The sequence below is a fragment of the Mobula birostris genome, chromosome 9 (genome assembly GCF_030028105.1).
Source record: "Mobula birostris isolate sMobBir1 chromosome 9, sMobBir1.hap1, whole genome shotgun sequence".
NCBI classification, from domain to species: Eukaryota; Metazoa; Chordata; class Chondrichthyes; order Myliobatiformes; family Myliobatidae; genus Mobula; species Mobula birostris.
In genome coordinates, this window is record NC_092378.1 from 111,558,691 (window position 1) to 111,583,648 (window position 24,958).

A 24,958-nucleotide genomic window follows, 5' to 3' on the forward strand; every position below is an offset into this window, starting at 1 on the left:
CAACCATTGACCCCACTTTGACTTTTTACCTCTGCTGACCTGCTTATTACTTCCCCTGGATCCTGTCCTCCTTCTCTTTCTCCTATGGTTCACTCTCCTTTCTTTTCAGATTCTTTCATCCCTGGCCCTTGACTTTCCCGTCCACCTGGCTTCACCTATCACCTTCTACCTAGCATCCTTCCCCTTCCCCTATCTTTTTATTCTGACACCTTCCCCTTCTTTCTCAGTCCTGAAGAAGGGTCTCGGCCCAAAACATGGACTGTCTATGGACTTCCATGGATACTGCCTGACCTGCTGAGTTCCTCCAGCATTTTGTGTGTGTTGCTTTGGATTTCCAGCATCTGCTGAATCTCTTGTGTTTGTGATTGATATCTGTAGATGTATATCCAATACTGCAAAAAAAAATCAGGCATGCTAACAGGCATTGCTTCTGAAAGTGTCACTCCTGCTTTGTAGTGGGCATAACTTAACAAGAGTGAGTTTGGATTTCAGAGTACCAGAACGAAAGTGCTATGTAATTCAGTTTCTGAGCTATTAAGTTAGCTGTTTGCTACGTTAAGAATACACATATTTATTATGCATATGTGTTTTATAGCTTATGCAATAACACAAGAGTAAAAAAGATGTTTGTGTATTCATAAGGGATGTATTTCACAAGGGGATTCAGAAACAAAGGATATTCAGTCCCTTTGTATTGTTCTGCCATTCATTTAGATCATGGGAAGTCCCTTATCCCAATTTCACTCCCCAGCTTTGACGTCGTATCTGATAATCTTGGTTGAACAAAAGTCTAGCAATCTCAAATTTAAATGATCAATTATGTGAGAATCCATTGCTTCTTGTGGAGAGAGAGTGCCAACATTTGTCTAGGCTTGTTTTCGAACTGCTCTCCTAATCAGCTTGTTTCTGACCCTAAGGCCATCACCTCGAGCTTCTTATTTTATCCTCCCTTCTCCACTCACCTACCTTCTCCCTCAACTGGCTTCACCTATCACCTTCTGTCCTCAGTAAGGGCCTCACCTTTGTCCCCCTTCGCCCACACCTCAGCAAGTTCCGTGTTCGCCATGATGTGGAACTTTTCTTCCGCTGTCTCCATCTCCGAGCCTACTTCTTCAGCAAGGACTCTTCCACCCCCACCGATGACCCCTTCTCCCGTCTTCAACCCTCCTCCTCTTCATGGACACCCCGCTCTGGTCTTCTGCCTGCTCTGGATCTCTTTATTGCTAACTGCCGACGGGACATCAACCGTCTTGACTTCACCGCACCTTGTCCCCATTCCAACCTCACTCCTTCGGAACGCTCTGCTCTCCACTCCCTCCGCACTAATCCTAACCTTATTATTAAACCCGCCGATAAGGGGGGTGCTGTTGTAGTCTGGCGTACTGACCTCTACCTTGCCGAGGCACAGCGACAACTCGTGGATACCTCCTCTTATTTACCCCTCGATCGTGACACCACTAAGGAGCACCAGGCCATTGTCTCCCACACCATCACCGACTTTATCCACTCAGGGGATCTCCCATCCACTGCTACCAACCTTATAGTTCCCACACCTCGCACTTCCCGTTTCTACCTCCTACGCAAGATCCACAAACCTGCCTGTCCTGGCCGACCTATTGTCTCAGCTTGCTCCTGCCCCACCGAACTCGTTTCTGCATACCTCGACACGGTTTTATCCCCCCTTGTTCAATCCCTTCCGACCTATGTTCGTGACACTTCTCATGCTCTTAAACTTTTCGATGATTTTAAGTTCCCTGGCCCCCACCGCTTTATTTTCACCATGGATGTCCAGTCCCTATATACTTTCATCCCCCATCAGGAAGGTCTCAAAGCTCTCCGCTTCTTTTTGGATTCCAGACCTAATCAGTTCCCCTCTACCACCACTCTGCTCTGTCTAATGGAATTAGTCCTTACTCTTAATAATTTCTCCTTTGGCTCCTCCCACTTCCTCCAAACTAAAGGTGTAGCTATGGGCACCCGTATGGGTCCTAGCTATGCCTGCCTTTTTGTTGGCTTGGTGGAACAATCTATGTTCTGTGCCTATTCTGGTATCTGTCCCCCACTTTTCCTTCGCTACATCGACAACTGCATTGGCGCTGCTTCCTGCACGCATGCAGAGCTCGTTGACTTTATTAACTTTGCCTCCAACTTTCACCCTGCCCTCAAGTTTACCTGGTCCATTTCCGACACCTCCCTCCCCTTTCTAGATCTTTCTGTCTCTGTCTCTGGAGACAGCTTACCCACTGATGTCTACTATAAGCCTACTGACTCTCACAGCTGTCTGGACTATTCCTCTTCTCATCCCCTTCTCGCAATTCCTCCGTCTCTGCCGCATCTGCTCTCAGGATGAGGCTTTTCATTCTAGGACGAGGGAGATGTCTTCCTTTTTTAAAGAAAGGGGCTTCCCTTCCTCCACTATCAACTCTGCTCTTAAACGCATCTCCCCCATTTCACGTACATCTGCTCTCACTCCATCCTCCCGCCACCCCACTAGGAATAGGGTTCCCCTGGTCCTCACCTACCACCCTACCAGCCTCCGGGTCCAACATATTATTCTCTGTAACTTCCGCCAACTCCAACGGGATCCCACCACTAAGCACATCTTTCCCTCCCCCACTCTCCCTGCATTCCGCAGGGATCGCTCCCTACGCGACTCCCTTGTCCATTCGTCCCCCCCATCCCTCCCCACTGATCTCCCTCCTGGCACTTAGCCATGTAAGCGGAAAAGGTGTTACACATGCCCTTACACTTCCTCCCTTACCACCATTCAGAGCCCCAAACAGTCCTTCCAGGTGAGGCAACACTTCACCTGTGAGTCGGGTGGGGTGATATACTGCGTCCGATGCTCCCAATGTGGCCTTTTATATATTGGTGAGACCCGATGCTGACTGGGACACCTACGCTCTGTCCGCCAGAGAAAGCAGGATCTCCCAGTGGCCACACATTTTAATTCCACATCCCATTCCCATTCTGACATGTCTATCCACGGCCTCCTCTACTGTAATGATGAAGCCACACTCAGGTTGGAGGAACAACACCTTATATTCCGTCTGGGTAGCTTCCAACCTGATGGCATGAACATTGACTTCTCTAACTTCTGCTAATGCCCCACCTCCCCCTCGTACCCCATCTGTTACTTATTTTTATACACACATTCTTTCTCTCACTCTCCTTTTTCTCCCTCTGTAGTTCTGAATATACCCCTTGCCCATCCTCTGGGTCCCCCCTCCCCACCCGTCTTTCTTCCCGGACCTCCTGTCCCATGATCCTCTCATATCCCCTTTGCCAATCACCTGTCCAGCTCTTGGCTCCATCCCTCCCCCTCCTGTCTTCTTCTATCATTTTGGATCTCCCCCTCCCCCTCCAACTTTCAAATCCCTTACTCACTCTTCCTTCAGTTAGTCCTGACGAAGGGTCTCGGCCTGAAACGTCGACTGCACCTCTTCCTAGAGATGCTGCCTGGCCTGCTGCGTTCACCAGCAACTTTTATGGGTGTTGCTTGAATTTCCAGCATCTGCAGAATTCCTGTTGTTTGCCTCTCCTCACCTTCTTATTTTGGTTTCTTTCCCCTTACTTTCCAAGCCTGGTGAAGGGACTCGGCCCAAAACATCAACTCTTAATTCCTTTCAATGGATGCTCTCTGACCTGCTAAGTTCCTCCAGTGTTTTGTGCATGTTACTCTGAATAATCTCTTGCACTAGTTTTCCTCAACAAGACAAGCTTCTTATCTATCCCAAAATTCCTCTCGAAATCTTCCATGTTCCATATTCCAGGGAAGACTGGCATCTTTTCTCTCCATAAATTAAAACCTAAAGACCTGATCCGCACTGTACACCTTACAAAGCCTGTGTTTCCTTTCTAAACTCAGTGTGAAAAGTTTCTTCAGATGTATTTCCTAGATATGGTCTACAGTTGTAATGCTATTTCCCTCTATATTCCATCCCTCTAACTCTAAAACTTACTATTACCCCTTTTTATCTATCTTTTAATTTTCTTGCATCCCTAACTTCCCTTGGAGCTCCATTGCACCAATTGCTCACAATTTACAAAAAATGTCCAACAGTTGTCATAACAACTTCCCTACATCTGCCTCCTTACTTACTGTATATCTCTTTGTAATTTTATTTCCCCAAGTATGCTTTCTCTTGTGATGCTAACCTTCCTGTAACAAGCAAACTCACATGTATATTCTCAATATTATTATTAAGTCACTAACGATGAGAGTGAATAGATGAATACCATCAGAGCTCCCTGAGGAATTTTCAATTCAAGTAAATTGCTGTTCGCATTACTCTCTGACTTATCCCATCTAATGACTGGGCCAGATAAATAATTTCCCCTTAACCCTAAATGGAAATGCATTTAAACAGTTGCCTGCTGACTGTTTCAGGTACATTTCTTCAAAAGGTTTGTTGTTGATGTCAACAATTAGCTCTTGTTTCTGTAAGAAAGCAACCTGTCCAGGTACATTGGAGCTTGATAGGGCAACTGCTCTGCCTGCGACCACAAGAAACTGCAGAGAGTTATGGACACAGAGAAACCAGTCTTCCATCCATAGACTCTGTCTACACTTCTTGCTGCCCTGGTAAATCAGCCAACACTCTAAAGACCCCTCCCATCCTGGATGTTCTCTCTTCATCCTTCTCACATTGAACAGAAGATACAAATGCCTGGAAGCCAGGTGAAAGGTCAGCTTCTATCCCACTGTTACAAGAGTATTGAACAGACCTCACCAAGCAATAACATGGACTTTTGACCTCACCTTGCATCGTATTGTCTACTTACACTGTACTTTCTCTGTAATTTAATTTTGTAATATTTTGTACTTGTTACTGCTTTTCCCTCAATGTACCGCTGTGATGAAATGATCTGCATGGATGGCATGCAAAAGCAAGTTTTTCACTCTGCTTTGTACATATGAAAATAACGAACAGATTCAATTTAAAAGTACACATCACTTAGTCCTTAATTGAATATTTCATAAAATTCTCTCATACCTGACACGTAACTGAGAGTTTATAATATTCCTGGCTTTTCTCTCATAAATAATGGAGTACATTTGTAATTTTATAATCTATTCTGAAATGAGGGAACTTAAGATTTTAGCTAAACTACCTACAGTTTCTGCACCTGCTCCCATTTATAAACCGAAGTGGAAAAATTTAGGCTCTGGGGATTTTGCAGTCTTAAGAACTGGAACTATTTAAGTTCAAGGTACATTTATTATCAAAATATGCATACAATATACAACTTTGAGAGTTGTCTCCTTACAGGCAGTCACAAAATAAAGAAACCCAAACGATTCATAGAATCAGAGAAATCTACAGCGCATTACAGGCCCTTCGGCCCACAGTGTCGAGCCAGCCATGTAACCTACCCTAGAAACTGCCTAGAATTACCCTACCGCATAGCCCTCTAATTTTTTAAGCTCCATGTATCTATCTAAGAGTCTCTTGCATGCAATAAAAAAGACTGTCAAACAGCCAATGTGCAAAGCGAGAAAAAGCAAATTGTGCAAGCAATGAAAGTAAGCAAGAAGCATTCAGAACAAAGTGAGCCCATATATGCAAAGACCAGGGCAGAAAGAGCAGGCCACAGCCTTAGCCTCAGTCTCAGTTCAGCACAGAGCCGAGTAAGCATCGTGGAGCCTTCAGATACATAGCCCAGAGCAGGCCGCAGCCTCAGCCTCAATTCAGTGCAGAGCCGAGTACACGTTAAGGAGCAGGAAGCAGAATTAGCCCAACTCTCGCCTCTTGTTCTGACACCCTGCCTTTTCAATCTACCTTACCCAACATTTAAATCATCGAAACATGTTTATTTGTTTAAATTAAATTTATTTTAGTTAAGTTCTGGCCCTCAATCCATTTTACTTTCCCTAATTGTATCATCTTCAGGTATATTTCACTGGAGAACAAAGATTTTGCTTCCTGAAATCTTCAGAATCTATATTATGGATCTTGGACTGCTTATGAAAATCACCATGAAATTTCCCTTATCATGCACCATTTTTTATAAATCACCTATAGTTGTTATTTCAATTCATGATTCAAGTCAGAATAACTGATGCCAAGATTAAGAAAGGCATTTTTGTTGGTCCACAAATCAAGCAGGTCATCAATGACAGACAATTCGAAGAACTTCTAGTGTGCCTGGAGAAAATTGCATGGAAAGCATTCAAGGATGTCTTTGAAAATTTTCTTGGCAACTACAGAGCACTAAACTATGTGAAGCTGGTTGACAACATGATTCAAGCACACAAAACCATGAAGATAAACATGTCAATAAAGATTCATTTTCTGTATTCCTACTTAGATTTCTTCCCTGCAAATCTTGGCGCTGTCAGTGATGAGCAGGGTGAAAGGTTTCCCCAGGGCACTGCGGTCATGGAGAAACGGTACCAGGGCCACTGGAATCCATCAATGCTGGCTGATTATTGTTAGAGACTTAAGTGAGAAGCCTCAGATAGTCAGTATAAAATAAAATGATCAACAAAACATTGTTAGCTTAGTTGAACTATTGTAAAGCACCAGCATCATTATGCAATTAAACATTAATGAAAGTTAATTTCTTGTTTCTCCGAATTCCTACAGGTAGTCTGAAATTATATTTGTGTTCAGCTTCAAGCAGTCTATCATAAACAAAAAAAAAATTCTAAGGAAGCAACACCTTCAAAAAAATTGTTGTCCAGGGTTATCTGTTTTCTCTGCTGTGAAGATGGAAACATAATTATTCAGAAATTAATCATTCACAGATATGATATTTCATTACCACCATTCACCATAATATCCTTGTGTATTTAAAGAGCTGACATTATTATAACTAACTTTGATCTTCCAATATCATTGATTCCTTTCAAATTCTTTGCACATTCCTTATTCTCTGCTTAATTACCGCCAGTTTTCCAATTCCTCTTTCAGTGCTAATGTCCCAAAGTTGCCGACAATTTCCCGCCTGCCCGTTAACCACAGATTCCTCACAGCACTTCCATAAGCTGAAGAATTTGCTCGATGAAACTCAGTGAGGTTAAGCCTGGTACTCCACTGAACTGAATGGCGAAGAACCATTACATGAGGGAAGGGGAATCAATGCTCAATTTTATTACTTACAAGTATTAAGAATGTTAAATGTTTTAATTATTACATTTTAACTTTTTAGTCAATGATCAATATTTTTAAATTGCTTTTAATGTAATTTGATCTTTATGAATATTACTAAAATTTCGGGGGTGTGACCAAGTTAGAGATTTGGTGCTTAGTGAACGGGGATCATAAAAGTCATCCTAGAGTCAATCATCCATCACCCATTTCCATTAATCCTACAACAATCTAATTTTATTCCCCCCTCATTCCCATCAATCACCCCTCATCCCACTCACTCACAGGTAGATGCATTTAACCAGTCTTTGGAATGTGAAGGGAAGCTGGAGCACCCAGAGGAACCCTATGAACCCTATGAACCCTACAAGCACTCCACACAGACAGTATCGGAAGTCAGGATTTAACTCAGATCAGTGGAGCTTTTGAGATGGCAGCTTCATTTCTCATCACTGCTGTAACCTCTCCTTGAAAGCCCTGCCGCTGACATGCCATTATTGTCACTACAGTTCATACCGCTGGGGTTTGGCCTGGATTTGGAATAAACGTGGACAGTGCATGGTGTACAGAAAGTACCTTAATACTTACCATAAAGATCACAAGCAGCCTCTATTGAACACATCTTCTGACTAGCGTCCCTTTTGACTTCCTTTCTGCTCTGTTTATCTCCCACAGCCCCTTAATTCTAATGTTTTTCTTCATGACCTTTCTGTTTCTGTTACTTCCCACTCCTTTTTCAACCATGACTGTTTAATGACTTGAGATCTTGCTCGTTTGGAGCACACAATGGTCCTGCAACAATCTAACTCATTTATGATCACCTCCCACTGTTTACATTTCATTTTACTTGGGAACACTCTGGACTAAATGACTGTTGACAATCAGTATCATTTCTGTACATTAAGAAATCCCTAACATTGAATTCTGTTTTCTAATGATTACTGTGAGTGAATGATCTAAACAGCGTGGGAAACTTAATCTAAGTTTATCTTGTGACTCATTATTAAAGGAAGTTTCTCTTGCCATATTTTTGGTTTTAGAATGTTTTGCTCTAGGAAACTACCTTAAGTTACAGTGAATTAGTGTATGTACCGTGGCAGGAAATCATTTAGATAGAGCTTTATATTCAATATCAAAAGAGCAAAGAGAACAAAGTGTTACATTGTGCAAACCACACAGATTCTGTCAGTGGTAAACTGAGACTTCAGAAATTTGAGGGGCGTTTCCCATTTGCACATTTTACTTTCTTGTTGCTGTTATGGAACTGCGCTCAGGTGGGAAGGTAGCTGAAGAAGCTGTTATTGACCTTGTGCTAGTCTTAGGAACTAGACCTGTATTGATTCAGAGAAATACAGCACAGACACGGGCCCTTCAGTCTACTGAACATCAACCTCCTTGTGTAAGCTCTTTGTGTCCATCTAGCTGACAGATGGCAAAGACAGAGTAAAAGCAGAGCAGGTATATCTGCTCCATATGTGTGCTTCCAGGAGCTGGACCAGTGGAGTACACTCTGCCTGCTTATTAATAATGAACACAAGAGTTTGGTATCAGAATTAGGCCACTGGCCCATTGAGTCTGCTCCGCCATTTCATCATGACTGATCCAGATTTCCTCTAGCCCCAATCTCCTGCCTTCTCCCCATATCCCTTCATGCCCTGATCAATCAAGAATCTATCAACCTCTACCTTAAATATACATAAAGACTTGGCCTCCACAGCTGCCTGTGGCAAAGAATTCCATAGATTCTCCTCTTTCTGGCTAAAGAAATTCCTCATAATTGCTGTTCTTAAGTGACACTCCTCTATTCTGTGGCTGTGTCCTCTGGTCTTAGATTCTTAAATTAACCTTTGGGGAAACCTGCTCAAGCTCTCCCAAGTTCCTTTGCACCTCAGTTTTTTGTATCTTCTCTCCAGTTCTCTCCAGTCTTTCATTTCTCATACTCTTCCCAACACTGTATTCCATCTGCCATTGCTTTGCACATTCTCCTAATCTGTCCAAGGCTCTCTACTTCCTCAAAACTACCTGCCCCTCCACCTATCTTCATACTCGTGGGATTTGAAAATTCCCTGGGTGAACCAGCACCTTTTTTTTATCTGCCTCTTCTTTGCTTGGTTCAAGTGATTCAAGTTCTGAAAAGCCTTAATGAATCAAATCCTGATATAAAAAAAGAATCATGTGTAGAAGTGTCGACAAAAATCGACACGAGTGCAATTACTTAGAATGTACACTTTATTCCAAGAGCAAACAAATAATGATGTCATGTATATAAAAGAAAAAACCTCGCCCCCAAAACGTAATAACGTACAATGTAACACGTTACATACACGGCAAACTTAACCCTCAACAATCTGGGTGATTTCTGCCTAATGAAATTAACGAGTCCCTATGGATGTCACATGAAATTAAAAACTCATCTGCGGGGATCTCCTGCTTGTCCAATGTAGCTTCATCTGAAGAGATTTGAAAACCCCAGAAAACTAGTGTACGGGCTGTTGTCTCCACTTCCTAGAGATTCCAAAAGTCTTCCACCAAAATTATGGAGGGTGAGGAAAAAGGGGTGATTTTCACCATATCTCTTCCTAAACATCCTATTCATCAAATCCACCACCCTTTTAAAATGAACACTTAAAGTAGATAGCAGTTCTAAAAGGAGCACTGTTTCTCAGCCACAGTCATGTAGTCCCTAATCTCCAAAGTACAGTACATGTGTTATCTGTGATGTTTTGCTGAGACAGAACACATTGTCTCGAAAAGACAAACTGACTGAATTTTGTTCTCAAGGTGAAAGATATTGATACGAGAAGTGAAACTGATTTCACTTTTATCAGCCCACCCTCAGCATCAAGCACAGGCAGTTATGCGTAGGTAGTTGGAAAATGAAATTATCTGAGCTCCCCGCCACCTGATTGCCCGGCACCATCTTGCCCTCGGTTTATGGAAAATCTTGATTAGCGGATCATAAGCAGAAGCGCTGAAGATTACCAAGGGGCTGCTCCCTACCAAGAGTAAATGTATTTTAAAACATACCTGTAGAGTGTGTGAGGGACTACTGAGGTTGAAAGATGCTCTATAAATATACTTTCCACAAATGAATTGAAAATCAGGCAGGCTAGTTTATGTATATGAGTACTCTCCATTTGCGATCAGACTGGTTGGAGAACAGGAATATGTGCCCCAGGTTAGTTTTACTGCATCAGCTGACTTCCTTCTGTTGCCAGACCTGCATCCTTGTGTGTTCTGTGAGAGATATTTTACTTTGCATTTTAATGGTGATTTTGTAAACATACTGTTATTAACACTTCAATTCAAATTTCTTCTGTTATTCCTACTAATTTTATTTAGTGCAAAATAAGTACAAGCAGAGAAAGACAAGGCAGTCAACAAGAGTTTGTTAATTATTACATGCTACCATACTGATATTTTCTGTGGCCTATATAAAAATAAAACCTCTCATTCAGATAACATCCTCGAAGAAATCGAACTCCCACTGCCAGCACTATAGAACACTCATGACTCATACAAAGTTATTCTCTCCATGGAAGTTAATAACATGGACTTCTCAAACTTCTGCTAATGCCCCACCTCCCCCTCGTACCCCATCCGTTATTTATTTATATACACACATTCTTTTCCTCTCTCTCCTTTTTCTCCCTCTGTCCCTCTCACTAGACCCCTTGCCCATCCTCTGGGTTTTCCCCCCTCCCCCTTTTCTTTCTCCCTAGGCCTCCTGTCCCATGATCCTTTCATACCCCTTTTGCCAATCAACTTTCCAGCTCTTGGCTCCATCCCTCCCCCTCCTGTCTTCTCTTATCATTTCAGATCTCCCCCTCCCCCTCCCACTTTCAAATCTCTTACTAGCTCTTCTTTCAGTTAGTCCTGACGAAGGGTCTCGGCCCAAAACGTCGACTGTACCTCTTCCTAGAGATGCTGCCTGGCCTGCTGCGTTCACCAGCAACTTTGATGTGTGTTGCTTGAAATTCCAGCATCTGCAGATTTCCTCATGTTTGCGATGTTAAATATTTGAAGGCATTCGATGAGGACGAGAGCAACCTCAAGTCTGACTCTGCTCAGGCACTTTTCCTCTCTGTCAAAGTTCACACACTCGAGCAAGATCCTTTTAGGTAGATATTTCAGTAAAGAATCCATGCTTTCAAGTGCAAAATGAAATCTAGCAGAAGCATGTTAGAAAAGAAAACCATTGTCGTAACTTGTTAAAGAAGTTTAGCATGCGATGAAACAAACATTAGTCAATCTCCTTAAAAGGGTTATCAGATGCACAACATACTATCACGAGACTACCTTCTTTATATCAGTCCCATGTTTAACATCTTGGCAGAAAACCATACAAAATTAGTCTTTCATCCAAAGTAACTTTCAAAGCATTATAGTTATGATCTTTTGCATGCTTTTAAAGTTCAATGTACATTTATTATCAAAGTATCTGTACTATAACAAACCTTGAGATTCATCTTTTTGCAGGCAACCGCAAAACAAATAAACATGATAGAACCCACTAAAAAAACCTACACAACAAGGACCATTAAACACCAAATGTTCAAAATAAAGAACAAATCATGCAAGCAATAAATAAGTAGGCAAATAATACAGAATCTACAGCTGTGTAGGCAGTTCAGCGGTGCAGCTGGTCCAGGAGACCGACAGCTGCCAGCCACAGGCATGGAGTCAGTTCAGCACTGAGGCAAGAAAACTGAATTATTCATAGATATCTTGCAAAATAATCGAAGGCAGATCCATCAATGCCACCAGTGAATTGTCTGACTGAGGATATAGAAAACATAGAAAACCTACAGCACAATACAGGCCCTTTGGCCCACAAAGCTGTGCTGAACATGTCCTTACCTGAGAAATTACCTATGGTTACCCATAGCCCTCTATTTTTCTAAGCTTCATATACCTGTCCAAGGTCTCTTAAAAGACCCTATTGTATCCACCTCCACCACTGTTGCTGGCAGCCCATTCCAAGAACTCACAACTCTCTGTGTAAAATACTTAACGCCAGACATCTCCTCTGTACCTACTTCCAGGCACCTTAAAACTGTGCCCTCTCATGCTAGCAATTTGAGCCCTGGGAAAAAGCCTCTGACTATCTACACAATCAATACCTCCCATCTCAGTACTGCCAGCTGAGGGATTAATTTTGGCCGAAAGACACTGGGAGAATTCACCTCTTTTCCCCCCAGCAGAGGCGGTGGGAATCTTTCTAGTCCTGGGGTGGGGCGGGGGGGGGTAGGGATTCAGTGTACTGGCTTGCTGAAAGATGGGAAAAACTTTGTGTAGCATCCACTTGGTACTGCTGATTGTACCCTTGATCAGGCCACACTCTATCAGAATCATTAAAAAAACTTGCAACACAGGAGGCGATTCAGCTCATTGATTCTGCGCTGCTTTCAACTTGGTTCCACTTCCAGCACCTGCAGCTTAGAGCTCTTCAAAATGGAGTTCATAGTCAGAAGCCCTCTGTTGGTCAGGGTCAACCATGGATATTGCACCTTAGCTGACTATGTGATACACAAGCTGGTAAGAAAGCCAGGGCAGTATGATATGGAGAGCAAACTGTTGCCCATGCAGCAGATGAATCCAAAGGAACAGCAGAGATTGATAAGGTTTGGCACCAACAGCATTGCAGGAGTTGCCAGTCAGCATTGAACTCAATGTTGAACTGCTTTAGGGATTCCAGATCTGGATTTTTCCTCAGTGCTTACTTCCGAAGCCTTTGCCATGATTGTCTAGGCAGCAGAGGCTGAGATCACAGTTTTCCTTCTCCTGGATGAGCTGACAGCTGAGAAGGCCCATCTGCCCAAATTGACTGGTTTTAGGGCACCAGGCACCACTAATGATTCTTTGTCCCTTCTCCTGTTGGTAGGAATGGCTCCTCAGGGCTTAGTAGCTAATCCACTCATGAAGGCCAAGAGCTGGACTTGGATTCAGAGGTTATTTGAGGCACATGCCATTGGGAGCATTTAATAGGTAGTGGGAGCTTGACCCTACTACCTCCCCCAACTATGAAAACCTTGAGGAACTAACTGAAGATATCAGAATGTAAAAAAGACCAACCATTCATCAGATTATATTCTCTTCTAGATTGCTATCTGTCTATCGTATCACCAGTGAAAAATGAGCACTACATTTCTCTGCACCTTCCGCAAGTGATGAACGTCAGAGGAATTTCAAACATCTGTTTTGAGTTTTTGGTGTCACTATACTGTTTGACATTTGCAAACAACAATCAATGGTGGAGATATCATGTTGGATGTAGATCATCTCCAATTGCATTTATTCATATCATAATCAATAAATTCTTAACCAAGATTTCCTACAATTATTTTGTCATCTGCATCAGTGGAAATCATTCCACATACTCCATATTTTATGGCGTGACGTCCTTTTCTTCTTTCATTTGCCAGAGATGGGTACTGTTGACATTATTTGTCCCTCATGCCTAATTGCTTTTGAGCATGTTCTTGCACTATGGCAATATTTCTGGTGAAGTGAGCTGAGATAATAAGTTCCAGGATTTTGATGTAGCAATGATGAAGGATTAACAATGTCTTTTCAAGTCTAAAAGTTGTGCATGGAGACAAATTTGTAGATAATCTCCTTTGCAGATGCCAGCTGCCTTAACACAGTAGAGGTTGTGATTTTGCGTGGCACTGTGGAAGAAGCCTTGGTCAGTGGAAGCAGTGATCATGTAGGTAGCACATCATTTTGCAATAGGTTGGGTATAGTTAATGCCAATCCATCACCTTTCTTTGTGCTGGATGATACCGAGTGTCTTGACAATAGATGAAGGGTGTTCATTTAGGCTTACTGGCAGTTTTAATCTTATTCCAGGAAATTAAACAGCAGTTGATTGTAATTTTGACTAATTACCTGGTCTAATTAGTGAATCATTAAAATCATAATTGATAAGCTTTTCATCATTTAATTTATTTCATATTCATGTGAACAATTGTTTCAACTACTTGCGGTCCCTCAATTCATGCATAAATCACAACCTACATAAAATCCTATGAATGACTGAAGTATTTGAAATATTTTTACTTCTGCATACATTTCAGCACTTAGTTCTTCAACTGCAAAAATTGAACTCAATTTTATCAACTCAATTCTCAATGAGATGTAAAATATGAAGCACGAGATGAATCCCTCCTTGCTTCAGAGACATAATGATGTCCTTGTTCAAAAGATAAAGCATCACCAGAGATATGTTGGTCCTGGTTCTTATCTGTAGCTTCATGCTTGCAAATCATAAATTAGCTTGTGACACATTTTGAGTACGGTCCAGGGATGGAGAGACAACAGCATATTCAGTGACGCTGAAGAGGGGGAGGTTGAAGACGGCCTGTCTATATGCAAGGACAGACGGGTCAAGGTATTGAGACAGTGACAGGTTTAAAGGCGAGGACAATGGTAACTGAGGAGAAAGAACCATTAATTATTAGCTAACATAAGAGCCAGGAAAACAGACAGGGGAGTCAGAATTTTAGTGGGAATAGGATCAATGGAGCAGGAAAGAAGAAAACTGAACTCAATTATCCCACAAGGGAAGATCATGAGGCCTCCGTCGGTCAGGGTGGACTGTGGATGTTGCATCCTGGCTGTCTAGATATGCAAGCCTGGGCAATATGATATGGAGAACAAGCATTAAACACTCAATGTAGGACTGCCTTAGGGACCAACTCTGGATTTTTCCCTCAGGGTGTCATAAGAGAGGCATTGGTGGTGGATCCAAATGCAAGACACAGACACTGAAGTACAAGGAACAGGACTAAGACTAGAGTTAGGGACGTGACTGGATGCAGACTAGGATCTGGGACAAGAACACAGACTTGGGCTAGGACTTTGGCTAGGAAAGCGGAACCAGGACAAGGAACTAGGAACTAGGATCCTCGGCTAGGACTTTGAGCCAGAGACCCGGAACCTGGGTCTTGACTCAAGCTTGGATCCCAGATCTAGGCGAGGACAAGACATGGCTACAGGATGAGGAGTGGCAACAGGACTGGACATGAGACTCCTGAACGGGATGAGGAAACCCCAGCACTGGGCTGGGCGAGAACATGAAGCCTTGACTTGGTAGAGGGAGAACAGGAATGCAGAGCCTTGGTCGAGGGAGAACAGGAACATAGAACACAGAGCTGGGACCCCTCCTAGGGAACAGGATGTAGGGCCGGGACTCATACACAGAATGCTCAACACGACAAGAAAGTTCCCAACACTAGGTAGCGGCAAACAGCCGGACCTACCTAGCGAAGACGTGGACACAGAGACAGTTCACAACCCAAGGTAGAGGCAAACAACCAGACCTACCTAGCAAAGGCGTGGACACAGAAACGGTTCCCAACTCAAGGTAGCGGCAAACGGCCAGACCTACCTAGCGAAGGTGTGGACGCAGAGACAGTTCCAAACAACGAAAGACAGTTCCTTATCTAGGCACAGCAAGGCACTGGTCCGGTCTTATTCCGGTGGTAGAACTTGACAGCGATACAGGCGAGGATGCAGACGAGGTTGCAGGCAAGTCTTCAGGCCAGGCTTCAGGCAGAAGTTGAAGGGAAGGGAAGGGAACAGTCCAGCAACTGAAGCTGAAACCAGGAGCTGTTTATGAGCCAGCCCAAGATGAGAATCATGTGCCTCAATTAAGGCACACACAGGACAAGGGAAAACCGGAAAACTTGAAATAAGGATCGATGGACCAGATGGTGAACTGGAATGTGGACTTCACGGACCGGACTATGACACAGGATTTACTCCCAAAGCCGTCCCTATGAGTGGGTATAGCCACAAGGCAGCAAGGTATGAGATCAGAGTTTTCCTTCTCCTAGGGAAGAACATAAACTAATCATTAGTCGGTAACATTCCCACCGCAAGTGCAACATCAGGAAATCTCCACACTAATGATACCTTGATGGAGAGGAGAGTATTTAACATTTGGATGTATATATCATTCCAAAGCCCCAACATAGTGTCTTCTTAAGCTATCGACTCCATTAATTTACACCTAAGCAGACTTTGCAAGTACGGTCCTGAGGGATAACCAGGATTCAATGGGATTGAGATCAGCTGTGTGGGAAGGAGCTGGCAGGGAAGGCCCCTCTCCCTAACAGCCAAGCGAGATCTTGAAGCATGTTGGTAAATAGGCATTCTGCCAAACAGTTTTGACAGTCTGATCAGGAAGTCATTCCATGGGATCCTTCACTCACAGAGTCTGCAAAATACTCCTTCAGAAAACATTGTTGATCAATGCTTGATAGCCTTGTTGTCATGGATGATTTTTTTTCTGAAGAAACTTCTCTATGAAGGACAAGTAGTGTAGCAAAGTCCAACTGAATGGAACATGGCACAGCCATGTAATACTGGGGACAGGTAGACATCAGCCAGTAATGTCTATTGGTGTCTGTGTGCTTTGGTTCTAAGAGTTTGATGCAGCCACATACAAAGCTGGCCATCTGGACAATGTTGCATAGGCTATCTCAACTATACTCTGGAGAACTGTGCATCACGGTTCTTTGGACACAAACCAACTTACTGATCAATTCAGCAAAGGTTTCCATGCAGCACACAAACAAGGTGGAGAAGATTGGACAATCTTTCCTTGATGGCAAATTTGTTCGTTTTTGTCCCATGAATTAATTGTGCTTTACTGATGTCTGTTTAGAGAAGTTGGATCTAATTCATGATTCCCTCCCCAAAACCCATTTCGGTGAACACGCCCATCAAGTGTGTATGCAATATTCCGTCAACGGCCTTCTGGTCGAAGTTGACTCCACTGTTCCACACATAGGGGATTGTATCCTTGAGCAGCACAAGGCTATAAGATATCTTCCTGCCTGGTACGGCAGAGGTTTGTTTCGGGTGGATAACCTGTCCCAGAATGGACTTGAACTGACTAGCGATGATCTTGGATTGGATCTTCATCAGTGGGATGAGTCATCCATTCCTGATATCCACTCTCTTCCCTTTCTACTTATAGATGTGGATGATGATTCTCCAATTCCAGCTGGTCTGGGCCTATCATTCCCAAGTACAATTCAGCTTATCAACCATTGCTCCTGGGAATTTTATTCATCTTAATGTCACGAATGGAGTCTGAGAACTCCTCCAGGGTCAGTGACTGGTCCAAACTCTTCCATTTGCTGTCATCTAACACCTCAGTGGTAGGTGGCAGGAAGCTCTGGGAGTCTGTGCTGCCTGTGGAATTTCTGTCAGGCAACCAGCGTAGGAAGATGTGCAGATCCCCGGTGTGTCTGTCTGTGAGGATGTTACTGAACTATCCTCATCTTGAAGGCTGTAGATCACAGTGCTCACACACATCTCCTGCCACTAGTACACAAAGGAATTTAAGCTGCACACAAAAGGCTGTCACTGTCTGCCTCATAGGCATGTTAAGCACATTTCACGATCGTACACAATCACATCTCTTTTTCCGGTTTCTGACTCACACAGTGTTGATAACATGGAGTTTGCAATGGTTTGTCTGCAGATTTTAGAACTGGCTTATTTATACTGTTTTGATTGAAGAAGTTATTGATTTAGTATGTTGAATTCCAAAGAAGCAAGGGGCGTGAAGCACAGAAGAACAGCAAGTTCATTTAAAGTGGAATGGCTTAATGAAACAGTGGAAACTCCTACGCTGAAAGCTCATGGGGTCAGGAGAAACGAGAAATATTTATGTATAATACAGAAACTGCTGTTATCTGTGTGTATTGTCACGATGCAAAGTTGCTGGAGAATTTGCAAGTGGGAAGAAGTGGAGTGATATTTGGAAACTTGACTTTTTAAAGTGTCATTTAACAAGCAAGTCACATATGGACTGTATGCAAATGCTCCAGTGAGAAAATCCTTCATTACCCACTGCAGACCTGCTGTGTATGCTTTGTGAGAGTGCAGAGGAACGAGGGCATAAATGATCAAATGCAGAGTTCTTATTGACGGTGTTTTGGAGCTGTTAAAATTAATATCTCTATGTGTAAAATTCAGAGTGCACTTGTTGTCACTGGGCAAAAAAATTGCACAGTGCAAGATTGTTGTGCACTCTGGTCATTACAAATTAGAGGGAACATTGTTTCTGAACACAGTTGAAAATGAAAAGCCTTTTTAAACTTTCCTTGATTACTTTCCACCCGAGCAGTAGAAGCGGGGAATGGCTCATGTGGGAGAAATCATACACAGTAGTGCCATCTTGGGCCATTTTTATGCTTTAATCAGCAGCTAACTACAGATTACGGAATCATTACAATACCGCTGGACAGGATACACACAGGATATTTGTTCCGTGAAAGTTGTCTTCTAACTTTCCTAAATTACAACTGTGGCTAAGCATCAGATAAATACTTCATGAACTATAAAATACTTTGGCAAAATCTCACAGTTGTGCAAAGCACTATGTAATTCTACGTGTTGCTCTGGATTTACAGCATCTGCAGAATCTCTTGTGTTCAGGTAAACCTACCTTTTTTTTTGCTTTGAACTGGGAACTAATATAAATTGACACCACAAAGCTTCATTGTGCATCACTAATCTCAACTGAGAGTTGTTGGTATAAGACACCTACATGGTCCTGAATGCTGAGGGTTGATAAAGAACCAGCTAGGATCCTCGCTACTTACTGTAACAAGACACACAGAACAAATGAAAGGACAATATGGCTTGACATTGATAGGTCCTGCAGAAAAATATCATCAGAGCTTTAGGTTTGCCACTTGCATTTGCTAATAACCCAGACCAGCCCACCAACTGAGTTGTGGATCAGTGGGCAGCTGCCCTTAACTCTAAGGCAGATGCTTGTGATTCTGAATCTTACTACAGAAACTTAATGGAAAAATCTAGGCATGTAATTGAGGGGGTTACTGAAAGAATAGCAGATTAGGAATATTTGATGGCTTTAAGCCTGAACTCAACAGAATTCAAAAGAATGAGGGGCATTTCAATGAAACCAATTGAATATTGAAGAGCCTGGATAGAGTGGACATAGGGAAGATGTTTCCATTAGTACAGGGGTTCTGGGGTTCTAGGACTTGAAGACACAGCCTTGAAATAAAGGGTCATCTGAGAAAAAATAAATAAAAAACTGAGCAGAGGGAGAATTCCTTCGGCTAAAAAAATAGTGAATTTGTGGAATTCATTCCTGTGGAGGCCAAGTCATTGGGTGTATTCAGGGAAAAGACTGATTAGTAAGGAGGTAATGGCTACAGAGATGAGGGGAGAATGGGGTTGAGAAAACAAGTCAACCATGAGTGCGTAGTAGTTCCGATTTAATAGACTTAATTGTCTATTTCTGCTCCAATATCTTATGGTTACCATGGTTTTCTTAGCTAACTGGTTATTGAAACCTCAAAACAAGGTCCCATCGTTCTCTGATGTGGATGTACCCTATCTTTACATTCAACTGTCTACTTGCTGCCTGATCTGCTGTGTTCCTCCAGAATCTTGAGTGTTGCTCCAGATTCCAGCACCTGCAGTCTCTTGTGTCTGCTGTGTTCTTTGAGAAGGATAAGGGAAATTATGCCTGATGTCCTGGCATATATTCATCTCTGAACCACAGTCTAAATGACCATTATTCTAGTGGGATTTTGCTCAACACAGATTGGCTGACACGTTATCTGTGCTGCAATAGCAACCATATTTCATTTGCTGTAAATTGTATTGAGATATCTATAATAAAAGAGAAGATCCATATTTTTATCAAGAGAGGGGAAAATCAAATTTTCTTGTTCTCCCTGTGTAAAGCATCAACACTGTTATCATAAATCCAGAAAAAAATGCAGACGAGAACTAGTATCATCACTGAGGGCAGAGCCTTGAATACTTTTTATTCTCATTTTGAATTTGTGATTGGTTTAGTGGATGTGCACTTTATGCCCTTTATAACGGTAGAGATGCCAAGCGGATAGCATCAAATAAAATTTAATTATATAATGTGTTTCCTTATGTTCTGTCTACAAGGAATAAATTAATTTGCATACCAAGCCAAACAACATTCCTCTGAGTACAAACTCAACCCACCTTGGAGCAAATAAAGGAGTAAATGTTTAAGACGTGGAGATCTGGTTCACATCACAAAGTGGCCCGTAGAATATCTAAATTTCACTATCATTCAGACACATGCAGGGAGTTAATGTTTGTCAGCTGCACGCATCCAAGCCATTGACATCACTGAGTCCCATGAAACACATAGTATAAACCTGGTATGAATTAATAATTCAGGTGTTAAAGGATGTGAGAACAAGGCAAAGTGACGTAGATTAGGGAAATAAAGTCTGGGAATTCGGGCTAAACTATTGATCTCTGAGAGTTAGTGGTGCAGGCTAAAGACAATGGCTACACTTCTCACAATATCTGGATGTTTGACAGCAGAGCCATTTGCAAGTTGTGTTTGTTGCTCTGGATTTCCAGCATTTGCAGGATCTCATGTAAATGACAGGATATCAATGAAGAAAGCAAATTGTGGGAAGTAAGGACAGAGGTGTGATTTGAGGTTGAGGGAAACCCGAGAGGTGATAGGGCGGAGCATGAAGAGAAGTCGATGCTCATGGTGCAGGGTTGTGCAGTGGCTATTGGAATAGTCTCTTTTATTAAGGATTGGGTATACTTGTCTCAGTGAGAACTGGGTACAGTCTATGTTGTAAGGATTGGGTACAATCTAACCAGGTGAAGATAGCGTACAATCCATCTCAATGAGGATAAAGTACAGTCTGATCTGATGAAAATAAGGTAGAGTCTGTCTTCATGAGGGAAAGCTACTTACAGTCTGACTCAGTGTGGATAGAGTGCAGTCTGTCTCAGTAAATGTTATTTGGCTCTAGAGTCTGAAGGAATTGTTATTTATAGAATACAATTTTTTTTAAGACTACAACAGATTACTAACTAAAATTTTAATTATTCCAGTGGGGAGGGGGTGGGGCAAGAATAAGAAAAATGATGAATGATCTTACAACTAAAGCTGAGGATCAGAATCAATTTTATTATCACTGACTTATATAATTTGAAATTAGTTGTTTTGCAGCAGCAGGGCAGTTCAAGGACCTAATATTAAGTTCAAAGTTCAAAGTAAAATTTATTATCAGAGTACATACATGTCACCACATACAAGCCTGTGATTCGTTTTCTGCAAGCAGTTTTAGCAAATCTATAGAACAGTAACTGTAAACAGGATCTGTAAACTGTAGACATCAGGAACTGTAACCTTTAAACAAACTGTGCAAATGCAGATAATAAGTAAGTAGCAATAAATAACAAGCATGAAATAACAAGATAAAAAGAGTCCTTAAATGAGTGTAGCTGTCTCCTTTTATTGGTTGAGGGATAGTAAATGTTCTTGAACCTGGTGGTGAGACTCCTGAGGCACCTCTACCTTTTACCTGATGGTAGCAGAGAGAAAAGAGCATGGACCGGGTGGGGAGGATCTTTGATGATGGATGCTGCTTTGCTTCAGCAAAGTTTCATGTAGATGTGCTCAATGGTTAGGAGGGTTTAACCTGTAATGTACTGAGTTAAATCCACTAACTTTTGCAGGATTTTCCACTCAAAGGTTTTGGTGTTCCCATACCAGGCCATAATGCAGCCAGTCAGCACACATCTATAGAAATTTGCCAAGGTTTTTGATGACATGCCGAATCTCCCAGACTCCTGAGGAAGTAGAGGTGCTGTCGTACTTTCTTTGCAATTATATTTATATGATGGGTCCAGGACAGGTCCTCTGAGATAGTGACACCCAGGAATTTAAAGTTACTGACCCTCTCCACCTCTGATCCTCCAAAGAGTACTGGCTCATGGACCTCTGGTTTCCCTCTCCTGAAGTCTATTATCAGACTTCTAGAGTGATTTATAATTACTATAAATGACAAAATAAAAAATCAGTAGTTCAAAACGAAGGAAGAATGAGATAGTGTTCATAGGTTCATGGACAGTTCAGAAATCTAATGATGGAGGGGAAGAAGGTGCTCCTGAATCATTGAGTGTGGGGTCTTTAAGCTCTTTTACCTTCTCCCCAAAGGGGAGTAATGAGGAGGGAGCATGTCCTGGGTGGTGAGGATCTTTAGTAACGGTGGCTGCTTTCGTGAGACACTGCCTGGTGAAGGTGTCTTCTGTGGTGAGGTGCATGTGCCTGTGATGGAGCTGGCTATGTCTATAACCCTCTGCCACCTCTTGCAATCCTGTGCATTGGAGCCCCCATACCAGGCGATGAGGTAACCTGTCTGAATCCTCTCCGATGTACATCTACAGAAATTTGTATGCGCTTTTGGTGGTACATCGATTCTCCTCAAACTCCTAATGAAGTGGAATGGGTGTGTCTTCTTCATTATTGCATCAAAACAGGGAAACATGGAAGCACAGTGGTACGGAAGGCAATGGAGCTGTTTCACCATTCCAGCAACCGAGCTTCAACGGTTCAATGTAATATCGGAGAATGTATACAGTATACAACCTGAAATTCTTACTTTTCACAGACATCCACAAAACAGAGAGAAGAAACCCCACAAAAATGAATGACAGAAAAACATTAGAACCCCAAACCCCCCTCCCTCTCACAAGCAGCAGTAAAAGCATCAGCCCCCCCCCACCACTCACCATACAAGCAATAGCAAGCCCCCCAAAGAGACCATCTAGAGTCCATCAAGAACTACTGTTCATCCCAACACTTTGACATCTCGAACAGGCTGTTTCGATGTTACAGTCTGCAGTGTTGCTTATTTTAACTCCTCACACTAGAGAACCAGAGGACTGTCTCTCACCATCGAGAGAGAGAAAGAGAGAGAGAGGGAGAGTTGCAGAGGCCTTCAACAACTGCATCCGCTGTCTCAATGCTTCGATTTCCCATGATGCTTCAGCTGGCGACACCAGCGAGGAATCGGGTCGTCCACAGGGTCGCACCCCGAAGGCACGTGTCTTCCACAACAGTCTTAGAGATCCCGAAACATAGGCCGCTTGGTGAGTTCTGAGAGCAAGAACTCACCGCCCATGAAGAGTGTAACTTAAGTGCAGCTATAGATCAGGGACTCTGACAGGACCCCAGCCACCTTGAAAAGGAAAAGAGAAACATAAGAACAGAAGATTTAAATTGTTTTGGGGATGAACTGGAAGAAGTCGCCCAGATCCAAAAACCTCTGGCACCATCAAAATCACATATACCGTCTATCTGGAGTTTGCATTGTCCCTGTGTTGCATACATCCTAAAGTTGTGCTTGTCGTAGGTTCACTGTGCATTATTCCCTTATTTATTCAATGCCCTCTTTAAAAATGCTACTGATTTTTCTTCCTACCAAACCATCAGAAATTCTTTCCTAACCAGCATGGTAGTGTAGTGGTTAACATACCGTGATACTACGCCGGAGATCAATGATTAGGGTCCAATTCCCACTGCTGCCTGTAAGTAGTTTGTGCATTCTCCCCGTGGCATGTAGGTTTCCTGTCATATTTCAAAAATGAGGTTAGGTTAGTGAGTTGTGGGCATGCTATGTTGAATCTGGAAGTATGGTGAGCTGCCTGGTACAATCCTCGCTGATGTGATTGGACTCAATGACATATCTCACTGTATGTTTCAACATTTCGATATACATGTGACAAATAAAAGCGAGTCTAATCTAATAATTATAAAATTAGAGCAATAAACAGTGGATACCAAAAGCAAAAACAGAAAATGATGCATAAACTTAGCAGGTCAGACAGCATCCTTGGGAGAGAAACAGAGTCAATTCTTCAGCTGTCAAAGACCCTTCAAAAGAACTGGTAAAATGAAAAACACAAGAAAATTATACATTGTGGAAAGGAAGATGGGCAGCGAGAACAGAGGGAATCACTGTAACAGAATGTTGACCAGAGATGTTCAGGAAACATTACTTTAAATGCTGGCAGTTAGAGATAGAAGAGTAAAGGATTAGAAAAACAAATTGAATCTCAAACATCCAGCCACATCTGCACAAATAGAAATTATTGGTTGCAATGAAACTCACTTCTGGAATTTTAAGCAATGCGTATGTAACTTTAAATTCGGAATAGGGAAAGAGAAAACTGCATGCTGTGAGTTGCAGAAAAGGGGAGAAGTGGAGGAGCAGAGAAGGTCTTGGTGATAGCATCATAGAGTAACATGGCACAGAAACAGGCCTTGGACCCATTGTCAGTAGCAACTAAAATTCCATTTAAGTTAATCCTATTTATCTACATTTGGCCCCAAATCTCTCTAAATATTTCCTATCCACGTACCTGTCCAAGTGTCTTTTAAATGTTAATATTGTACCTGTCTCAGATACTTTCTCCACCAGCTTGTTCCATGTATACAGCACTCTGCATGTAGAACTTGCCACTCTTCTTTCAGCTTAAACCTAGATCCTCTAGTTTTTGATTCCCTTTTCCTTGGAAAAAGACTCAATGCATTCACCATATCTATGGTCCTCATGATTTGCTACACCTTCTTAATATCACCCCTCAGTCCCCATGCTCCAAGGGTTGGGTACATCAGGATAGACAATCCACTCTTTGATTACCTACATCAATAAATCGATGAATTGCTGAACATGCTGAAAGGAAAAGATAGATTAAAAGTGAAGGCGACCATGAAGATAATGATAGAATTAAATCTTGCAGTTTTGTTAGCTTTTCATAGTCTGTCGATAACTATCTCTCAGAAACAGCCATAAATAATTTCCAGGCTTCGGGACTCAGAATTCAAGCAAGAGCCGCAGCGGTTTTAGTCAATTGACTTGCTAATTGTTTCATCTTGAAGCACATGAATGCAACAATATTCTCCTCAGAACAAAATTTCAATAGCACTTGCCTTCCTGTCATCCTTAGAAAGTTAGATAAGGATTCCAGACTCAACATCAAATTCAATAATTTCAGATTCAAGCATC

General features: G+C 42.3%; 1 long non-coding RNA gene across 1 annotated transcript in view; it reads right to left on the reverse strand.

The window, feature by feature from the left end:
• LOC140202969 (uncharacterized) overlaps nt 1–17,564 on the reverse strand; it is a 59,232-nt gene extending 41,668 nt beyond the window's left edge. The window contains exon 1 of the long non-coding RNA XR_011887244.1: nt 15,423–17,564. This is a non-coding gene — a long non-coding RNA (uncharacterized lncRNA). The remainder of the gene's footprint in view (nt 1–15,422) is intronic.
• Nucleotides 17,565–24,958: the final 7,394 nt, after the last annotated feature.